The sequence below is a fragment of the Carlito syrichta genome, unplaced genomic scaffold, assembly GCF_000164805.1.
Source record: "Carlito syrichta isolate Samal-C Ts95f unplaced genomic scaffold, Tarsius_syrichta-2.0.1 Scaffold123496, whole genome shotgun sequence".
In the NCBI taxonomy this organism is placed as follows: domain Eukaryota; kingdom Metazoa; phylum Chordata; class Mammalia; order Primates; family Tarsiidae; genus Carlito; species Carlito syrichta.
In genome coordinates, this window is record NW_007067592.1 from 63165 (window position 1) to 69931 (window position 6767).

General features: G+C 49.8%; 1 pseudogene; it reads right to left on the minus strand.

Annotated features, from left to right (window-relative positions):
* Nucleotides 1-5690: 5690 nt before the first annotated feature.
* Nucleotides 5691-6123, minus strand: LOC103249822 (annotated as a pseudogene).
* Nucleotides 6124-6767: the final 644 nt, after the last annotated feature.

Sequence of the window (6767 nt, forward strand, 5' to 3'; positions counted from 1 at the left end):
CACTCTTAGCAAAAGAAACAAAGTGAGAGGTATCACACTTCCAGACTTCAAACTTTATTATAAGCCGACAATAATCAAATGACCTGGTATTGGTGCAAGAGCAGGCATATAGACCAATGGATCAGCATAGAAATTCCAGAAACAAAACCTCAACCAACTCATCTTTGACAAAGCCTCCACCAACAACCATTGGTGAGAAGAGAGCCTATTCAGTAAATGGTGCTGGGAAAACTGGCTGACCACAAGCAGAAGAATAAAACAGGATCCCTACCTGTCACCTTACACAAAAATCAACTCCAAATGGATCAAAGACCTAAATGTAAAACCCCAAACTTTAAGAATATTAGAAGATGCAGGAGATACCCTTATGGAAATCGGAATAGGCAACCAATCCCTGATCAAAACCCCAAGTGCGTATTCCATAAGAGATAAGGTAGACAAGGAAGACCACATCAGACTGAAAAGCTTCTGCAAAGCAAAAGAAACCATCAAGAGAGTGGGGACACCGTCCACAGAATGGGTAAAAAATATTTGCCAAGTGCATATCTGACAAAGGCCCAACATCCAGCATCTACAAGGAATTTAAATGTGCCAAAAGGAAAAAAGCAAACAGCTCCATTAAAAAGCATGCAAAAGCATGAATACATACTTCTCAAAAGAAGACACATGAGCAGCCAACAGCCTCATTAATCATCAGAGAAATGAAAATCAAGTCACCTAACTCCAGTAAGAATGGCCATCATTAATAAAACAAAAAACAGACACTTGTGATGATGCAGAGAAAAGGGAACAAGTCTACACTGCTGGTGGAACTGCAAACTAGTTCAACTTCTATAGAAAACAGTGTGGCGATTCCTAAAAGAACTAGAAATTGACCTTACAGATGATCCATCATCCCCCTTCCGGGAAGATATCAGAGGAACTCAAATCACTCTACAAGAAAAATGCCTGCACACACATGTTAATTGAAGCACCATCTACAACAGCAAAAACATGGAACCAACCATGCTGCCCATCAAAATTGGACTGGATAAAAAAAAAATGTGGTACATACACACGATGGGATATTATGCAACCATAAAGAAGAACAAAATCGTGGACTTCACAGCAACTTGGATGGGTTTAGTTAGAGTCTATAATACTCAGAGATTTATCACAGAAACAAAGAACTGAGTACCACTTGTTCTCACTCATAAGCGAACTCTGAGCATTTACCGTAACACCATAAGAAAGGAATTGGCGGTAGCCAGAAACTGCCAGAGGAAGGAGGGAGGGGCACATGACATCAATCAGCGTGCCTGATCTCAAGCCAGGCAAAGTGGGGACCAAAGGAGGCCCAAACTTTACCTGCACAATGACCACTTGTATACCTAATCCTGAATTGTACCCCATATCTTTAAAATAAAGTAAATTTAAAATAAATAAATACATTTTTTCTGCTGGCTTCCCCTTTTACAACTTTATTCGTGTATTTGGATATTTTACTACGTGAAGTTATCTCAGAGCTTGTGCTGTTTTCTTTTTGGTTTTCTTGTTCTCTATTTTGAATTTTTCTCTGCTTGGGTTTTTTTAATAGTTTCTATTTCCTTGTCTTTAATTTCACTAATCCTTTCTCCTGCATTGTCTAATTTATCCTATGTGGTTTTTTTGTTTGTTTGTTTTTTGCCTCAAGTCTTGAATCTTTCATCTTAAGAAGTTTGATTTGGGTCTTTTTAAATGCTTTTTGTGTATTCACAATCTTTTCCTTTATTGCACTGATTTGTGGATTGTGATTATGATCATAGTCTTAATATTCTTGTCTACTAATTCTGCTCTTTATCATTTCTGGATAACGGTTGGTTAGTTGATATTATGGGTCATTTTATCGTCTTTGCATGCCTGGTAATTTTTTATTGAGTGCCATAAACTGTAAATTTTACTTTGTTAAGTGCTGCATATTTTATATTCCTGAAAATAGCCTTGAACTTTGTTTTGAACCTTATCTTTTTTATCTTTCCTTTATGCTTTGTTAAGTGGGATCAGAGCAGCGTTTAGACGAGGGTTAATTTTGCCCTCCACTGAAGGAAAACCCTTTTATGCTTTCTACCCAGTGCCCCGTGAATTGGTTTTCGCCTGTGGATGTCAGGACCGGGCACTATTCCCAACGCTGTCTGATCTCTGAGGAACGTGCCCTCTCGTTCTTTGCGTGACCCTTTTCCATCCGCGGGTAGCTTCCTGGCACACATGCGCTGACAGCACTCAGCTGGATGCCAGAGGGGGACCTCTGCAGAGTTCCGACGTTCTCGCTGGGTGCAGCTCTCTCCCCTCCCCTGCAAACGCTAGCTGCCCTGGACTCCTCCGACTTCGGCTCCGGCTCTCCAACTCAGCGGTTCTGCAGAGCTCTGCCTGGCTGCCCCTTTCTGCACCACAGCCTGCAAACTTCGTGCCAGGTGTGGGGTATGCTGGCCAATCAGAGGGCTCAGCGTATCCGCATTCCTGTTCTTGCAACTCATTCTCCCCCATCACATGGTGCCCAATGGCTTCACAACTGTGGTTTTAATAACTTGCCCGTTTTAAATGTGTTTATCAAGTGGGAGGGTAATCCAGTCTCTTTGCCAGATGTGCACGCTCTAGAAATGTTCGTGTCATCCAGGAATCACACTGACGAGTGCTGGCCGTACCCCCACACCGTCTCCAGGAGGCAGTGATCTGTTGGCTGACAAGGGCGGTTGGCTTCAGAAGCACGCTCAGCCTGGATGTGCAGGCCGATGAAGGCCTCCCTCTCCAAGCCTGGTGTCATCAAAGAGCAAGTCAGCCACCCCCTTGGAGGTCCTCCGTCACCCCACTGTAAGGAGACGATGTGCAGATCGGATAGAGGTGAGTGTCTGCTCCTGGCCTTCCTCACGGTGCACCAGTAAATCGGCACCGCCATGACACCAGGCTCTCCTGCGGCCCTGTGAGCCGACGTCAGCCTTGGGACTGTGAGGGTGTCGGCTCTGAGTACATCGTCAAGGTGAGCACAACTGTCCGCCGCCGACTTCGCTAGGGACCCTCGGGCGTACACCACATGTTGCCGTGCCGGGAACTGCCCCAGCTGCTTCACCCCTAGGGTTGCCCTGATAGCTGGCCCTGCATCCCTAAAGAGCAAAAGGTTTCACTTTGGCTGTTCTGACGGAGCTTATCTTAAGGTGTCCATTTTAACGATACAGGCATAAATAAATTAGCAGCCACAGCCACATGCTTTTGTAAGCAGAGCCAAGGAGTACAGCATGACCACCACATGGCCATGCCTGCTCACCCCAGGCACCACTTCTGTGAGGGGTGTCAGGCCCCAGACAATCCATAACAAAGTGTCAGTTCCTTCCCATCTCTGTAAACACCAATGAGCTGTGTGGCCACCAGTCAAGTCTGTGGCCCACTCTGTATCTGCTTCCTTATTTATTTTTTAAGTTAATGTTATTGTATTGTATATATTCATTTGTTTATTTCTATTATAAAGATGTGGGTTACGATTAAGGGTTAGGTCAACAAACGTTGATTATGCAGGTGCCCTTGTGGATGAGGTCTGCCCCTCCCTCCCCTGGCAGTTTCCCTCGACTGCCAACCCCACCCCTGCTTCCTTATTTAAAATGGTGGTAACAGAACCCTTTGGGCCTGGGTTGTCAAAGTCCACAGAGAAGCACAAATTGTGATTCACGTGTGAGGGCGTCAAAACTCTCGTCTTCTTGTAATGTCACACATGTCATGCCTCAGTCCACAGGAGCAGTCACCAGATTCCACCACATCAAATAAAGTACTTCTCACTCTGGACCTTGGCCACTGGAGGCATGTCTTCTTAGGGGAGATAGTCTGCTAAGCGACAGAACATATTGCTTAGAAAGGCAGCCCCTTTTTCTAGTGAGATTATCCCCAAAGGAATAGTCTGGGACTTAGAAAATTTGACTAAGCCTATAAGCATTAGGTATCTACAAAGAGGATTGAGCCAAGCAAGGTCTCAGCAACACCCTCCCCCGCCCCCCGCCTCCCATATCCCCTGCAGGTAGGATCCAGCTGTCTTTGACGAAGATGTTTTATGGGAAACTCTGTACTTCAAAACAGCCAAGTCAACGTTCCTGAGACAACAGAACTCTTCAGCTCCCAGCCCCAGTCCCCTTACCCTCCCTCCTCTTCCGGGACGGTTCCAGTATCCCAGTAGGACAGGACAGCCCTACAGGAAGTGAGCCACAGGAGCGGGGAAGCTGCTAGCCCTCCCCTCTGCCCAGGCCTCTGTGCCACCCTTCCACATCTGCCACACCCAGACCACCACCCTCTCTCACCTCACCTTGCCAGCTCCCGCATGTGGACCTGGCCGTCTCCCTCACCGCCCCACGGCTCCCCCCACTCCTGTTCACCCAGTGCGTCCCGCTCCTTCCTGCCTAGATCGCCTGGCCGTCCAGGACGAGTCGCTCCTTGAGACCCGCCTGCCTCTGGGAGACCTGCAGCCTGCCACTCCTGGACCCTTACCATGCTTGCGACAAGGACCCCAGTGCCCAGCCACCTGCAGTTCCGCAAAGCTGTCCTGGACACAGCAGCATCGGGGCCTGGGTGGACACAGCCCAAACTGCACTGAAGAGAGCTGTGTAGCAGGGAAGGGAAACGCCCTAAGACATGGGAAGGAACCGCACCGCCTTCTGTTGATAATCACATCGCACTGTGAGCAGTTTTTGCTAAATGACTTATTTACTAACTAGTGTTTACCGAGCACCTGCTGTGTGCTGGTACCTACCATGGGAAGGAGGTGAGCGGTAAGCTGTGCTGTTCGCTCTAAAGAACAACATCCAAGCCGGGTGCAGTGGCTAAAGCCTGTCATCCCAGCGCTTTGGGAGGCTGAGGCAGGAGGATTGCCTGAGCCCTTGGGCTCGAGACCAGACCAGGCAACTTGGCGAGACCTCTCCTCTACAATCAATCACAAAAACTAGCCAGATGTGGTAGCGCGTGCCTGGAGTTCTGACTCCTTGGAAGGCTGAGGCGGAAGGATCGTCGGAGCCCAGCAGGTTGACACCGGGGTGGCCGTGAGCATGCCGCTACACTCCAGCCTGGGCGACGGAGTAAGACTCTGACTCAAAAAAAAAAAAAAAGAACATTCAGCACAGGACAGCCACCGAGCTGCAGATAACAGGATAGAGGGACACGCAGAACACTGGGGTCCCGGAGAGGGAGGAAATTAAGCTTGCCTCTGCATGGGGCTGGGCCGGATGGGGCTCAGCCCTTCCCGAGGAGCGGCCATCCGAGCCGCGTGCTGAGGCTGGGGGTCCCAGAAGGGCTGCTTGCAGCCCGTGCAGAGCGGCACGACCAGATGGATGAGAAGGAAGCTCCTCCTCCCTGAGAACGTTGTTTGGCCCAGGTCTCCATCTAATTCAAGAAGCATCCCTGACTGCGGACATCATGAAACCCTAGTGGGGTAAAATAAAAAGTCCGACACACAAGACTCCATCTAACAGCAGCGGAAGACCCGGGAATACCCGCCTGGCACTTGGTGAGCGGGCCCGCCTTCGAGGCGTGAGCCCCTTCCCACGCAGCCCATGGACACATTGCCGGTCCTCCTCTGCCCCTCCCTCATGGCAGGGCCTCGCTGGCTGTGGAAGCCACATCTTTTTTTTTAACAAAACACCAAAGCACTTTATTTTTAGGAAAAAGGTACAGTTTCACATTTTCTATCCTTGGCATAAATTTTAATTCCTTCCAGTGGAACCCAAACCTCCTGCGCCCCTTTCAGTGTCATCTAAAACTTGAGCTGCTTCTACTTCTGGATAAAAGCCCGTTCAGAACTGAGCTGCACAATTCGGTCACCCGTTTTGGCTTCAAACTCTTCTTTGCCAAAATCAAACCGCACAACACTGACATTTCCTCGGTAATCTTCACCGAAGATACCAGCGCCGTCATCTAGAAGGCGTTTTGCAGCCAAGACAGAACGCGGGGCTCCTCTTCCATAACACCCAGAAGGAAGAGCGATCTTAACGTCCATCTTCACCAGAGCTTCCTCCATAGGTGGCATCGTATAACCATTGGCCCCATACAGGTCCCAGCAGGCGGCCCACGCAGACCCCTGGGTCAGGGCAAGGTCTGCTCGGAAAGCCAGGCAAAGCGGAGCTGCATGCCAACCTCTGAGGGTGGAATGGCAGGCCGGGGTGGAAGCCCCAACTTGGTGGTGAGTCCCCGAATGACTCTGCGGTGCAGGCCAGGGTCGAGCCTGCCCTGCCCTAGGCCAGATTTCTGCGAGGCGGAAATAACACGGACTGCAATCAGCTCCCAAGACTGCAGGGTTTTCTGTCTGCCTGCTACTGTTGCCTTAACACAGACACACAGGAGAAGTTCGAAAGCACCGAGGGGGAAAGAATGATCTATGCAGAGGCTGTGAGGGGTCCCGGGATCACTTCCCAGGAGGATGTGCAATTGCTGCCCTGCACACGTGCGCTTTTCAGAGGACACGGTTGGCAATGTTTACCAGATTTTTCCCGAGAGGCCAGTGATCCAAAAATTACATTCTCTCTCCTGACCGTATGAGGCACCTGGAAGGCTCAGCGTCTCAGTGCACCGAGTCAGTCCCCCCATTCACTAGCACACAGTGGTGGGGCATGCTCTCCCCTCTGTAACCTCCAGGTCCTAAGGGCCTGGAGAGCAAAACAGCCCAGCCCTTGGGCAGGCTACGGTGAGTGGGCAGAAAACCACCTCGGAGGCGTGTGCATGCCGTCAGTCCCGTCAGGAGGGCCCGTGATCTGGCCCGTGCCCAGGCAAGGCCCTCTGAGGAG